The sequence below is a fragment of the Solanum lycopersicum genome, chromosome 3 (genome assembly GCF_036512215.1).
Source record: "Solanum lycopersicum chromosome 3, SLM_r2.1".
Classification (NCBI taxonomy): Eukaryota; Viridiplantae; Streptophyta; class Magnoliopsida; order Solanales; family Solanaceae; genus Solanum; species Solanum lycopersicum.
The window spans coordinates 52,746,868-52,762,628 of record NC_090802.1 but is presented as its reverse complement, the minus strand read 5'-3'; the positions used below and the strand labels follow the sequence as shown (position 1 = coordinate 52,762,628).

At 34.4% G+C, this 15,761-nt stretch overlaps 2 long non-coding RNA genes across 2 annotated transcripts; both read right to left on the bottom strand.

The window, feature by feature from the left end:
- Nucleotides 1-6,816: 6,816 nt before the first annotated feature.
- Nucleotides 6,817-9,046, bottom strand: LOC101247798 (uncharacterized). Its single transcript, XR_182570.5, has 2 exons — nucleotides 8,243-9,046; nucleotides 6,817-7,060 (listed from the first exon to the last, which is right to left on the bottom strand). It is a non-coding gene; the product is annotated as an uncharacterized lncRNA (long non-coding RNA).
- Nucleotides 9,047-10,203: 1,157 nt separating this feature from the next.
- On the bottom strand, nucleotides 10,204-10,969 carry LOC138347267 (uncharacterized). Its single transcript, XR_011220044.1, has 2 exons — nucleotides 10,626-10,969; nucleotides 10,204-10,551 (listed from the first exon to the last, which is right to left on the bottom strand). It is a non-coding gene; the product is annotated as an uncharacterized lncRNA (long non-coding RNA).
- Between the last annotated feature and the right edge of the window lie 4,792 nt (nucleotides 10,970-15,761).

The following is a 15,761-nucleotide window of genomic DNA, read 5'->3' as shown; positions in this document are numbered from 1 at the left end:
GAAAATGTTTTCCTGGAAAACAAGTAGATTTTGGACTTATTTTCTCATGTTTGGTTGGTGAGTAGAAATTATTTTTCGGAAATGATTTTTAGTGTTTGATTTATGAATGAAAAATACTTTTGAGGAATATTTTTTATTTTTACTAGAATACAAAATAATTTATGAAATTGGAAATATTTTTTAAAACTAATTTTTTTTTGGGTGGTGGTGATAAGGGGTAGGGGTAGTAGTGGTGGGGGGGGGGGCAGAGGGAGGAGGTAGGAATGAAAATTTTTTTTGAAGTTGATAGTATTTTTAAAAAATAAAATTAATTTTTTGGGGTTGGTAGGGGTGGGTAGGGGGCTGGCCGGGGGGGGGGGGGGGGGGGGGAAGAGGTAGGAGCTTAAAAATAAAAATTTGGAGTTGAAAATATTTTTAAAAAGTAAAATTAATTTTTTGGGGAGGGGTGGTGTTGGGGGAGGGGGTAGAGGGGGAGGGTGGTCAGAGATCGGTGAAAAAATAAAATTTTGAAATTGAAAATATTTTTTTAAAAATTTATATTTTTTCAAAAAAAAATGTAATTTAAAATTGGAGGAGGGCTTTGGAAAATGTTTTCCTTAATTTTTTAAGGGAAGTCATTTTCCTTAATTTTGAGGAAAATGAGTTGATTTGGAAAACATTTTCCAAAACTTTTACCCCAACCAAACATGAGAAAATTGGAAAACATTTTCCAGAAAATGTTTTCCTTCGTACCAAACACACTCTAAAACTCTTAAAACTTAAATTCTAGATATTGTATCTAAACTGGACACTACCAATGAAAGCAAATATGAAATAGGCTATAAATTAAAAAGCTCATTCATGCATTTTGCCAAAAAAGTTACAGACATTGGGCAACGCTTCCCAAACAGATAATTGCGAGATGAAAATTCCTTGTAAAAATTACCAAATTCTATCATACCAGAAGCATATATTTCATCATTATATGTGGCACACAATTGTAAATCTCTATAGATTCTTAAAAATTAAGGATGAAAAGGCTGATAGTCTAGAGGATAATTTGAAGGTATATCTAAAGTCTTAACTCTTTTATGTCAAATTTAGTATGTAAAGTAGCTGTCTTTAAATTTCCTAAATATGTGTTGCTGATCTATCTTCTATCCGGTAGGATATGAAACCCGCTGTTTTTAGTTGAAATGGAATAGAAATTGAACAAATTATTATTGCACTAAGCAAGAATGTTAACACGATGGGGGGGGGGGGGGGGGGGGGAGTTACAAAAGATAAATTCACTCTTCGGTCTAGTAAAGCATAAACATTAAAAGTAAAGACTTTGATCATAGCAGTGACGACATCTGCTGAATAATCTTGCCTTTGGTGACTACTGCTATCATAAAGACGGTTTGCTCCTAGTTCTAGCAATAGCTCCTCTAGGTGCAGCCATGTCTGGTGAGCAACTGAAGAACCCTATTGCCCCTATTCCTACTACTTTTACTCTTCTTTGGATATTGTTTCTAGAAGTAACCCTCTTGACCACACTTGAAAAAACCTGTGGTGTCATAGCACCACGCTTCAGGGTGATTTCTTCCACACTTAGAACATGTAAGAGCCAAGTTACCTTTTTATGACATACTACCTTGAGACTCTGCATGTTCAGGTTTTAAAATTATGGGAGTTCTGGATATTGCACTCACCTTTGTTCCTTGGTGCAGGTACACTAGCAGATGATGTAGCAGGTCTCTTATGTTTCTGTTGGAAAGAAGATTGGTTCGCATTTCTCGTTTGTTGCCTGGATTTATTCCCTTTTTTAGCTTTCGTATTTCTCAATTCTTCTCTGTCCCTCAACTTATCCACCTAAACCTTTTTCACATGAATCATCAACCTCGCTATACCTATATCACCTATAACCATAGTTGTCTTACCTTCCTTGCTCGACAAACGAGATGAACCAACAATAAACAAACTGATCCTACTCTTCATATTCGCAACCATCTTTGAAGCATCACGGGAAAACTAGTTGAACTTAAGTATATATTCATGAATACTTATAGATTCCTTTTTAAGGTTAAGGAATTATCGTACCTTTGATTCTCTTAGTTCCCGGTGAAAGTAACGCCCTAAGAAAGTTTCCTCAAACATAAACCAACTCAAATTGGTGCACGCTCATCTCTTGACTTCTTTCATTGGTCAAACCATATTCTAGTGATAACCTTCAACTGGTGTGCATCTAGTTCCACTCTTTCAACATTAGTGACATGCATAATATTGAATACCTTCTCAAGTTCTTCGACAAAATTTTCCTGATCCTCAGTGATGCTTGAACCAGTGAAACTCGAAGAGTTATCCTTAGAAACTCACGATTATAGAAGTATCAGCCACTACCTGAAGATTCTCTCTTTGTTTCCTACTTGGTTGGTCAGAACTTGGCTCAACATCCTGATGGCCTCACGGAACTCAGCATTGGTGACCTAAGCTTGAGGTTGAAATTCTGGTGCATTCACTAACCCTTGTTCCTCAATGTTCCTTGTTAACCAGGTGACAATGGATAGATCTTCGAGAAGGAATGATCTAAAAGATACGCGCAAGCATGATTTGGAAGAAATTTGTATAGAGATAAACCCAATGGCACGAAATGAGTATGATAAGGAGAAAAATCCTAAAATGTTGCAGCCTCATAATTATAGATGTGACGTGCTTCAAACCAATAACTAGGACTCTATAGATACGTCTTCATAGACTCCTTGAGAATCTTGAACTCAGGGCTCAGATACAAAGTTTGTCATGTTCCGAGCATACACCATGGACGTGTCAGGTACTCAAGAACCATTACAACCCCCATACGAACCCTTGGATTGGCGCAACTCTTAGCGGAAGACTAACTCATAACTTAGAATGTATCAAATAAGATCGGCTTAAAATGTAAACTACATTTCTCAATATAAAACTTTGAATGTATTAAATGACACTCGACTTAGCCGTAATGGCAACTCAAAGTTCAACATATATCCATTAACAAGATAATGACAATTAAACGAACTACCAATTGTCTATAAAGCCTCTAATAACTAAGACATATGTCGACTCAATATATGTTAACTGTATCATTTTATGATGCAGGCTTAAAGGCATCAGTACATTGAATGGACAAGCATTTAAGGGGGAAACTAAACACAACATAAACTTGAACTGAATTTGAGAAGAAATTTCACTCAACTCATAGATACTTAACTCAAATGCAAGATAAAACAACAATAAGGTGCAGCTTATATAAGGCATTTAAACAGTAGTAACAACTCGATCTACTCATAAATTAAAGTAACATAATTCTATGTGAGTTTTTCTTACCGACAACCATCACTACGAGCTAATGTGGTTATGAAACCTCCCACCCATGCTTCCAGAACTATCATATAACTTACCAGGATGTAGAACGCCTTAACTAAGTGGATTCACTAGTCTATGCTAAAACCACTAAGTGTCATCTAAAAAGTTTGACACTTTCTACCCACGATGGCTGCATGATTAATGGAGACTTGAGTTATTGTGAACTTGTCTGCATATTGATTCTCAATACTACTCCCAAAATAGACTGAGCTCATATGTTTTAAAACAAAACACTTTCTTTGATTTGAGGTAATTACTCAAAAAGCTTATCTCTTAAAAGAGATGTAACTCAAAACTACTCATGAGAACTCATTTGGGAATTAGTGTTTCCTCTTATCTTAAAATATTTGCTATTTGTGATAGCTTAGTTCCCATATATCATTTAATGAAATTAACTTCACTCTTTGCTCTTTACTCAACTCAAAAATCAAGTCTTAAAGCAAATTTAAAACATTTGTGAAAGAATTTTGCAAAACTCTATGAACTTCTCTTGACTTGACTCTTTACTTTCCTTGAATTGAATTATGGATATAAGACTCATGTCTCATGTTATTTAGACATACCTTAGAGTGTAAAGACCGATTAGAAAACTTAGTACACTGCAGGGGAACTTAAACGGAAATAAGTCGGTAAAAGTTGAAGGCCTGACAACCCTAGTGCTCTGAGTGGCAGAGGGCACTAGAGCCTGACTACTGAGCATGGCTTGGGGGGCACCAATTGGCACGATGCCTAGAGGAAAACTTGTAGAGCCTTATGTTGGGTGAATTCTCTTGGTCGTTTTTAAACTCTAAACCCTCTGGATTCATTTTGCTCTTTCCCCAAACACTTACATTCAACAAAATAACCAAAATATGAAAGAATCTACTCAAAACAACATTTAATTTCATGAACTTAGATCAAGAACTTCTCTACAACTTCAACAATCAAGAACCAATGGAAACTTTATAAGAGTCCATCAAGAACCCAATTTCTATACATTTAAGAACATAAATTCACTAAAATAAATCAATATTGGCACGTGGGTAAATTAAACAACACTATACAATCTGACATACCTTGTAGGGATTAACCCTTAGCAAAATCCACAAGCAATTCTCCATGAATGCGACGATTTTTTAGCTTCTTCTCCCCTTCTTTTCTTTTCTCTTAAAACCCTAGGTTTATTTTATGATGCACAAATTGAATCAAACAAATTAGACCCTAATTGAATCACTAAAAGTGAAACTAAATCATTTTTAATTCTAATATCTCATTTTGACTTTCCTTATCTAGACAGCCTGATTTTCAATGGGCATAGCTCCCTCATACGAACTCACAATTGAGCAAACTCAGCGGAGTAGGAAATATAATTTAAAGATATTCTCTATAGTATCTTGCAGCAGACCTAAATCTTCCTTAACTAGGAGGTATGGTTGTTTGAAGTTGATAACGTAAATGTATTATATAAGATTCGACTTAAACATATTGGAAACTCAAAATTCAACATAATCCAATAACAAGATAATGACAATTAAATGGACTAACTAACCGTCTATGAAGCCTCTTATAGCTGAGATGGGTGTCGGAAACAGACTCATGACATCCTAATGAACTAAAATTCTATAAAAAAACAATAAAATTGGATCCTTCGAAAGCAAGGAGCCTCACCAACGAACTATAAATGATCGAACGGATCAACGAGGCGCTTGATGCTGATCCTTATTTCCTGTATTTGTATCATAACGATGCATGCTAAAATTCGTCAGTACATTGAATTTACAAGCATGTGAGGGGAAAACTAAACACAACATAAGCATGAAATAAATTTGAAAAGAACACTTACCTTAGATTTACTCAACTCATGGGTACTTAACTCAAATGCAAAATAAAACAACAGTAAAGGTGCAATTTCTATAAAGCATTTAAATAGTAATAACAACTCAATTTACTTTTATAATAAAGTAAAATAATTATGTAGGAGATTCTATAACGGACGACCATCACTATGAGCTAATATGATTATACAACGTCTCGTCACACTGCCAGAAATGTTCTATAACTTATCAGGATATAGAACACCTCAACTAACTAGATCCACTAGTCTATACTAAAAAGCATTAGGTGTCATCTCAAAAGGATGACCCTTTTCACCCACAATGACTACATGGTTTGTGGAGACTTGAATGATTATGAACTTGTCTCTGTGCCTAATATTAGTCCCAAAATATACTCAAATCATATTTTTTTAAAACAAAACTCTTTTTTGTGATTTGAGGTAATTACTCAAAAAGCTTATCTCTTACTAGATATGGAACTCAAAACGATTCGTGAGAACTCATTTGGAAATTGATGTTTCCTCTAATATTTAAATGTGGCAACATTTTTTCTTTGGGAAAACTTAGTTCCTATATATCCTTTAAAGAAATGAACTTCCATTGTACTCTTTACTCAACCTAATACTCAAGTCTTAAACAAATTTAAAATTTTTGTGAAAGAATTTTAGAAAACTCTATGAACTTCTCTAGCCTTGACTCTTTACTTTATTATGGATTAAAGGCTCATGATCTAATGTTATGGATGTTCTCACTTTTTTAGATGTACCTTAGAGTTTAGAAATTGATTAAAAACTTAGGTACGATGCAAGGGAACTCAAACGGAAAGAAGTGGTCAAAAGTGGAAGACTTAGAACGCCTAGTGTTCTGAGTGGAACAGGGCACCATGCTGAACTACCTGGCATTGCTTGGGGTGCACCGGAGTTCCGGCGCCTTAGAGGACAAATTTTAGAGATTGATGTGTGGCACTCAGAGTGGCACAATGCCTGAACCCCTTCCCCAGATAATTGACGAATTCTTTTAGTTGTTTTTCAACTCTAAACCCTCTAGATTCAATTATTTCTTTCCCCCAAACTATTATATTCAACTACATAACAAAAAAAAATACTAGAATCAACTCTGTTTTATCGAAAAAATTGAAAGAGTTTATTTATTTTGTTTTAAGATATTTTTGACTTTTTAGGGAGTCGCCACTTAATTTTTTAAGAGAAATTAAGAAAATTGTTTTCAAATAACTTAAACAGAAAAATTGTTTGAAAACATTTAAAAGGGTTCGGGGATTCTTATTAACGTCTTAGGAATGTTTTGAAGGCACCTAAGACGTTCCGCTTAATGCGGCTTTCCGACAACTAACCATTTGACTAATATTATTTTTTAAGATTTGCGAATTTTATTTGAAGTTAAACTTCCTAAAATTTAAATCTAAGCGAACTTGCGAATTTCGAACATTATTGTTTTAAAATTTAGTTTAGTTTTAAGTTTGATAAATAGTATGACTTTCAATGGGGATTGGAGTTTTCCTAATCCTAAGCTAATGGCATTCAAACAAAGCATGTAAACAATATAGTAAAGAGGGAGAGAGAGAGAGATTGGGTCCAATTTCGGGTTCTGTCTGCCTTGACCGAAATTTGGATCCACCTGCTTTTTGGGTTTTTAACCTATTTCTCGTTTGGGTTTTCGACCCACTTCAGTCTAAACATACAAAATAAATACAAGGTAAAAATGAGAAGGGCGTATGCCCAAAATAAATACAACATAATAAATTAAAAAAAATCTTCCAATCCGCCTTCTGTGACTTTCTTCGATTCTTTTCACTTTGGTATCTGTAAGCCTTTCGGAACTATTTCTTCTATTTTGCAAGCTTATTAGAATATGGAGATTCGGTCCTTTGTGTCCCAATGAGAAAATGCATAGACAAAGTCCGTGAGGACCGGAACATATTTCACAAGCAGAAGGACAAACAAATAATTAAAATTTGCATTTTTATTAGAAAAGATAATACATGATAAGATAAAATAGATACTTAAATGGAACATCACGTTGACATGAACATAGAATTTTAAGTAAAACAAATAGTAATGGATGCCGACATATCACTTGAGAATCAACGGAGCTCTACTCGTACTATTCGAAGCATGAGATATGATGCCACAAACGTATGAAAAGAGTCGAATCACGTGCATTCATAGAAGGAAATATATAGAATCAATGAACTGCCACTTTTTATACAAAATTTTAAACGAATAAGAAAAAGAAGACTCTACCCAACTATTATATATATATGTATACCCACATATGAAAATATTGCATCAGGCTAAAGGATTGAAGCAATGGATTTGATTACTTTTCACTGAAGAAACATAATAGAAAATGTCAACTTACAACAAATCCAAAGTAACATAAGTATATTTTTTTTTCTAAAATACAGCGGATGAAAACTGAAGAAACAAACATATTCGCATTATTATTACGTATTATAGTTGAGGAAGGTCACAGCAAAATGGAATGACATAAAATAAGCATGTTAAACATGGACCAACAGCGCATAATATCAACGAGAATCGCAAAAAAAAAATTCGCTTCTATATATGAGCAAGATGGAATTTGACATTTTTACTACTTCCAGTATGGAATGGGGGAAGAAACGACATGCTTCAACACTCGAAACAGAAAAAAATATCACAAAGAACAAAATAGAACTACACTGATATTTCAAGAATCTGATTGTAGCACTCAAACAAATGAACGGAGGAAGTGATAAAATTGGCAATGAAAGCATAAGATGCGACTTGACGGATGACAACTAAATAAACTTAACACAAGGAGAAACAAAGATGAAAACAAACACGAAGCCATTGGGTCAAAGCGTAAACAGACCAACCATGAATACTCACATTCGAGTATCTCAACACAACTTGACCCAAAAACGAAACAAAGGAACAACAAATTGGTGAACAGAAACACATATAACGATTTAGAATATCACTAGAGAAAATCGACAGTCACAGCTAAAAACCATCGCATTAAAGCAACAAAGATGAGGTAAGTTCGAAAGAGGTAAACCGTACCTTTTTGGGTGCAGCAAGACTGAGACGAGAACGAGCAGCATCAGCAACAACCTCCACCCCAAACGAAAACACGAACACCAAATGACGAAACGAAAGCCGCTAGATCGATTAGCTCACCAATCTGTTGATCACTTGTTTCGCACGATCTTGGAAACCCTTTCTAAGATATCTTGAAACTCTTCTCAAAAAGTTTGAACAGAAAAAAATGATAGAGAGAAAAGAAATCCTCCGCTCAAATCTACCCAAAAAAAAATTTCCAACCTCTGTAATTCTCCTTTAGGTCTTCCGAAATAAACAAGAAAACTGAAAGAATTTTCCCCCAAGAATTTTCCAATCCGTTTTCTGAAGCAAGACGAGAGTTTAAATAGAGGAAAATTAGGGTTTTTCCAAGGGAAATGGCTGGAAGATGCCTTTACACGCCCAAATCTTATCCAAAGGTTGAGGGAATATGCCCTGAAGATGCTCTCGAATTTGTCGCATTCCAACGGAAAGGGAGCACACATAGAGGGATCAGATTAATCGCGTGTCCTTGCACCATTACGTGGAATGATCCTACGCTACAAGGATGGGATTTGCAGCCTTCATTGCTGCAGCTACGCGGGCGTACTGTTGTATGAATCACAGAGGAAGACGACACAAATTTGTTCCTTCACGCGCGATAGAGAGAAGGAGAGAGAGGAGGGTGTTTGGGGGAGGAGTTTACGCGTGAAGGAGACGTGATGGAGGGAGTTTTTCCTGGAAATTTCGCGGCTGCTGTTTCTTGTTTCTGCTGGGAGTCGCATGGGATTTTCGCGTCTGGGCTCTGTTTTTTTTTTCTGGGGAAAACGGGTAGGGGAGGAAGAAGGTTGGGTCGGGTCAAAATTTAAGGGGGCTGGGCTGGGTTGAAAAGGGGATTGGGTCGGGTGGAAAGTAGCTTTGGCTGATCTGCTTGGAATAATAAAACTTGGATGGTCTAGGAAATGAATTGGGCTGGAACATTAATTTAAAGGGATAAATGGGCTGGAAAGGGAATTGGGGTTGGCAAGGAAAATGGGCTGGGAATTAAAATAAGTAAAAATTATGTAAATCACATAGTGTAAAACATAAATTACCTTTTATCCCTACTTTTTTCAATTTACAAAAAATCCCTTATTTTTAAGAAGTTTTTGATACATAATAAAACAGTCGGATACATTCTATATTATGTTATTTTATCCGTTTGTTGAGTGATTTGGGGGACTAAAAACTGAAATTTGAATTAATTCCTACTTTTAATATGCTACAGTTATTAATTCCATAAAAAAAAGCATTAACTTGTGTGTTTCAAAATCAGTTTTATCCAATATAAAACTCTAAATTAAATTATAACTTTTCATTAGTGATCTTCCCTTTTTTTTGGCAGACTAATTCTTTTTTTTTGTTAAACACTATTTAAATTTTATATTATATTTATATATCAAATACTTTATTTTATAATCTTTGTTCAAACTTACTTTAATCAATATTAATTGCGGATATTTCACCCAAATTATTGTCAGTTCTAATTTAATTTAATTTAGTAATATAGTATCATGTGTGTAGATACTTAAAAAAATTTCATATTTTGAAGGACAAATAATTGTTCGTAATATATATAAATCATAGTACTGAATATATCTTATTTGTACAAAAGATATTAATTTTTTTAAAAAAAAAATGGCGTGTATCTAGTGTAATAACTAGTATCACTGTTTGTGATATTATATATTTTGATATTTCATGTATCATATACAAAATATAATTACGTATATAATTTTCTTTTTTTGTATCATGCAATATATTTACGTATATATAATAAGTATTTTTTTATGACAATAATTACATTAATGTAATTATTATTATTATAGTTTTGATACAATAATGACATTCATGTCCCAATAACAGTATACATAATTCCTGAATTCATAACGGTAATAAAAATAAAATTAAAGTAATAGAATAAATAATTTTAAAAATCAAAACACTTTCATAATTTAACAATATGTGTTGTTATGTTAATAAATACTTCAAACATCTTGTTTAACTCCAAAAAACAAAAAAAAAAATCAAACATTGAAAACTAACTAGCCTACATTAACAATTTCATCTTCAGATGATGGGTTTAATACATTCTTCATTCTTGAAGGGTCATCACTGTTGCTAACATATCCAACATTCATCTTGTCGAGACCATACATCAATAAAAGAATCGCATATCTTTTGCGAAGATAGCTACTCTTAAAACTATTACATGACATGTTGATTTTGTCACTCAGAATTCTGCATATACAACTACGAATAGTCCGCAATCACTACAAAAACAATAAGAATAATTATAAGAATGAATAGATACAAAAAATAAAATAAAATAATAAACAATACTCACAGGCTATCACTTATTTGTTGCATGTTGTCTTGAGCAAACTCCACATTAAACGAATGTTGTGGACCCAAAAGTTCTCCAGTTTTCTTGTCTTTATATGCATCCAATGCTGCCCAATCTGTTCTAACAGCATATCATAAGTCAGTCAAAATGATACTTAACAGACACTTTATAGCCTAACATGATACAAAAAATGCAAAGTTGTACTTGATACATAAAGGTAACTACAATTATAAGTCTGTCTACTTGATACTAACATGATACAAAAAATGCAAAGTTGTTAATATGATACATAAAATGCAAAAATAAACTTGATACATAATTCTAACAACATATCATACGTCAGTCAAAATGATACTTAACAGACACTTTATAGCCTAACATGATACAAAAAACGCAAAGTTGTACTTGATACATAAGTGTAACTACAGTTATAAGTCTGTCTACTTAATACTAACATGATACAAAAAATGCAAAGTTGTACTTGATACATACGTGTAACTATAGTTATAAGTCTGTCTACTTGATACTTTATATAAACGACAAACTTTAACATGATACATGAAACATAAATTGTGCTTGATACATAATTGTAACAACACAATGCAAACCAATTATGCAAGCTCTTAGACTTGTTTTCAACCAATTTCGGATCTTCAAAAATATAGATTTGGTTAGAGTTTGAAGTGATTATTTGAGTAATCCCAATACTAAATGACAGATGATCCATGAAATATTAGAAAAATAGAAGAATGAAAAGAGAGAATCGAAGAAGAACACAATACCTTTCAACAATATTGGATGAAAATGGTGGACAGAGTAGACGAAATTAGCGATTTGATTTTTTAAGGCGGACAGAGTAGACAAAAATGGCGGACAGATTAGACGAAGACAGACAGACAGACGGAAAGCACAATTTTGATTTTCAAAGGCTGACAAAGTAGACAAAAATGGCGGACAGATTAGATGAAGGCTAACGGATGGAGAGCACAAATTTTGATTTTCAAAATTGAGAAGATGAACCGTTGAGAAATTGACGCATTAATTTTGGGAGTGGTGTAAATGGGTTCTTTATTTGGGGAAAATAAAGAGTAAAATTAGGGATAAGATTTAATTAATTAGGATTTATTAGGATTCTAATTTAATAATGTATCTGTTAAATTAGACTTATTAAAAAATAGGGATTTTAGTATTTTTTTTAAAAATAAGGAAAATATGGAGAATATGTAAACTTAAGTTGTATATTCAGGTAATTAATCCTTAAAATAATTCAGGCTTTGATTAGAGCGGAAGCGGGGTGGGCTCGTTTTTAAAGCAAAGTCCCAAATAGGGTCCTTTAAATGAATTAAAGGGAAAATGGGTTAGATTTAATAAATAGTCAATTGAATTAAAATGATTAATTTGGCTAAACCTTAAATAAACGAATTTGTATTAATTAATTAACGAGCTTCTTTATTTAGTAATATAATTATTTAAATTGTAAAATAGTGATTAAAAAATATAACCATTATTTAAGCTAAACTAGTTTAATAGAATATTTACTAAACCTAAAATATTTTTTGAGATGGTATTTTAATAATCATAAAATGTATCAATTATATACATAACTATGTAAACATATATATTATCTAAAGTTATGATAAAAAGTATCCGAAGTAACATAAGTTCATGCATTATATTATTATATTTTTGCAAAATTTATAAAACTAATTAATTTAAATTTTTTGGAGAACTTACGAAGCTCGAGAATTAATTTATACCGACGCGGGTCAAAATTGGGTGTCAACAACTCTCCCTCATTTTACTTGGGTTGATGCAAGCAATTCGAGGAAAATGAAATTGACCAAACCTATTTTGACTAACCCCATTCATCTTTTAAGGAAGGATTTGGCAAAGGGTTTAGGAATTATGGCCGAACCCTTGAAACGGGTTTCCTACATATTTTAGGCCATATGAGAATTCAAGCCACTTGTAGTTCAATAAGCTTGATTCAATGCACGATTTTGAAAGAATTCAAAAGTTACCTCGATATCGAATTATGAAGGTATCGAAATGCTTGAGAGTAGATTGCGAGAGCGAATGTTGGAATACAGCCGAGTTTTCAACATTGAATCCGCCTACATATCCTTAAACCTTTAGGAATCAGGCTGTGTGTAGTTCGACTCGATCGATTGAAAAGAAAATCTATTATGCTAGGTAACCTTTGGTTTTGGATAAGTGAAAAGTTAAACGAGTATGAAAAGGAGGCTTGTAACCTCTTAGACATGAATGCGGCGTGATTCACACCCATAGTTAAGAACTTACACAGACATATTTTCCAAAGCTCTTGGCACATTGTCACTCAGATTGGAAACTTGCTTCCGGTAAATCAAAATTTCAGATGCGGGACTCAAACTGACAAAACTAAAGAAAAACCCACATGCTCTGAGATAGGAGTGTCGTTCGATTGTGGTGGAAGTCGCTCCTCTACTCGCGTCCCAAGAGTTTGACATTCCTCTTCGGAGTGTGTCCCAATTCGCTGCTAAGGAAAAGTTCCACGTTGTACTGCATACTTTTTGATGTCATCCACACCTGTGGTTTTCGGAGAATTCATCCTTTTGGATGCTCTCGACAAAGACTGAAATAAAAACTCGTCAGCTTAAAATTCAATTAGGATGGGAGACAGTGTCTTTTACCATGTTGACACTTCATTGTTCTCCTCAATATTTGACGTCGACTCGATCAGTCTGACGTACAGCAAATAAAGCTTATGACTTGTGTTTTGTAGCATAATCTTTAATGTACTCTATACTTGATGTTAAAATAAAAAAATGTTGATGCGATATCGATATTTCTTTTGTTGTCATCTTTGATGTTCTTCTGGATGTTTACTTTTAACAAATAAAAAGAATGTGGTTGATGCCGATGGATAAATATTTCTCTTGGGATACACGATTTCCCTTTCTTTATCTGTGTATTTCTTTCTTGCGGGGCGTGAATATCTTCCCGCGATACGTAAATTCCTATGAGGTAAGAAATCTTCTTGCAATGCATAACTTTCGGCGAGGCATGAAATCTTCTCGCGATGCGCACATTTCAACAAGGCATGGAATCTTCTCGTGATGCATAAATTCCAGCGAGGTATAAAGTCTTATCGCGATGTGTAAATTTTGATGAGGCATGGAATCTTCTCGTCGCATAACTATTGACTCGCGATGCATGATTTCTGCGATGCATAATTTTCAATAAGGCCTTGATTCTTCTCGTGATGCATAAATTCCAGCGAGGTATGAAGTCTTCTCGCGATGTATAAATTTGACGAGGCATGAAATCTTCTCGTGATGCATAAATTCCAAACTCGCAATGCATGATTTTCCGCAATGCATGACTTTCCGCAATGCATGATTTTCCACGATTTTGAAAGAATTCAAAAGTTACCTCGATATCGAATTATGAAGGTATCGAAATGCTTGAGAGTAGATTGCGAGAGCGAATGTTGGAATACAGCCGAGTTTTCAACATTGAATCCGCCTACATATCCTTAAACCTTTAGGAATCAGGCTGTGTGTAGTTCGACTCGATCGATTGAAAAGAAAATCTATTATGCTAGGTAACCTTTGGTTTTGGATAAGTGAAAAGTTAAACGAGTATGAAAAGGAGGCTTGTAACCTCTTAGACATGAATGCGGCGTGATTCACACCCATAGTTAAGAACTTACACAGACATATTTTCCAAAGCTCTTGGCACATTGTCACTCAGATTGGAAACTTGCTTCCGGTAAATCAAAATTTCAGATGCGGGACTCAAACTGACAAAACTAAAGAAAAACCCACATGCTCTGAGATAGGAGTGTTGTTCGATTGTGGTGGAAGTCGCTCCTCTACTCGCGTCCCAAGAGTTTGACATTCCTCTTCGGAGTGTGTCCCAATTCGCTGCTAAGGAAAAGTTCCACGTTGTACTGCATACTTTTTGATGTCATCCACACCTGTGGTTTTCGGAGAATTCATCCTTTTGGATGCTCTCGACAAAGACTGAAATAAAAACTCGTCAGCTTAAAATTCAATTAGGATGGGAGACAGTGTCTTTTACCATGTTGACACTTCATTGTTCTCCTCAATATTTGACGTCGACTCGATCAGTCTGACGTACAGCAAATAAAGCTTATGACTTGTGTTTTGTAGCATAATCTTTAATGTACTCTATACTTGATGTTAAAATAAAAAAATGTTGATGCGATATCGATATTTCTTTTGTTGTCATCTTTGATGTTCTTCTGGATGTTTACTTTTATCAAAATAAAAGAATGTGGTTGATGCCGATGGATAAATATTTCTCTTGGGATACACGATTTCCCTTTCTTTATCTGTGTATTTCTTTCTTGCGGGGCGTGAATATCTTCCCGCGATACGTAAATTCCTATGAGGTAAGAAATCTTCTTGCAATGCATAACTTTCGGCGAGGCATGAAATCTTCTCGCGATGCGCACATTTCAACAAGGCATGGAATCTTCTCGTGATGCATAAATTCCAGCGAGGTATAAAGTCTTATCGCGATGTGTAAATTTTGATGAGGCATGGAATCTTCTCGTCGCATAACTATTGACTCGCGATGCATGATTTCTGCGATGCATAATTTTCAATGAGGCCTTGATTCTTCTCGTGATGCATAAATTCCAGCGAGGTATGAAGTCTTCTCGCGATGTATAAATTTGACGAGGCATGAAATCTTCTCGTGATGCATAAATTCCAAACTCGCAATGCATGATTTTCCGCAATGCATGACTTTCCGCAATGCATGATTTTCCACGATGCATGATTTTCCGCAATGCATGACTTCCACAATGCATGATTTTCCGCAATGCATGACTTTCCGCAATGCATGATTCCGCGATGCATGATTTTCGCAATGCATGACTTTTCTCAATGCATGATTTTTAACTCGCAATGCATGAATATTTATATCGTCTGTGTTGATGATAATGGCAAGACGACCTCTACATAATATATCGACTTGATCGATAATAAAATAATAATAAAATAACTATCTCTTCTGGGGTAATGCATTGTCTTGATTGACAATAATTATCTTGCTTGATAATGTAATGCAAATAGCGTCCTTTGGAGATCGTGAAATCTTCGTAGAGATTCCTGTTTGATTTAC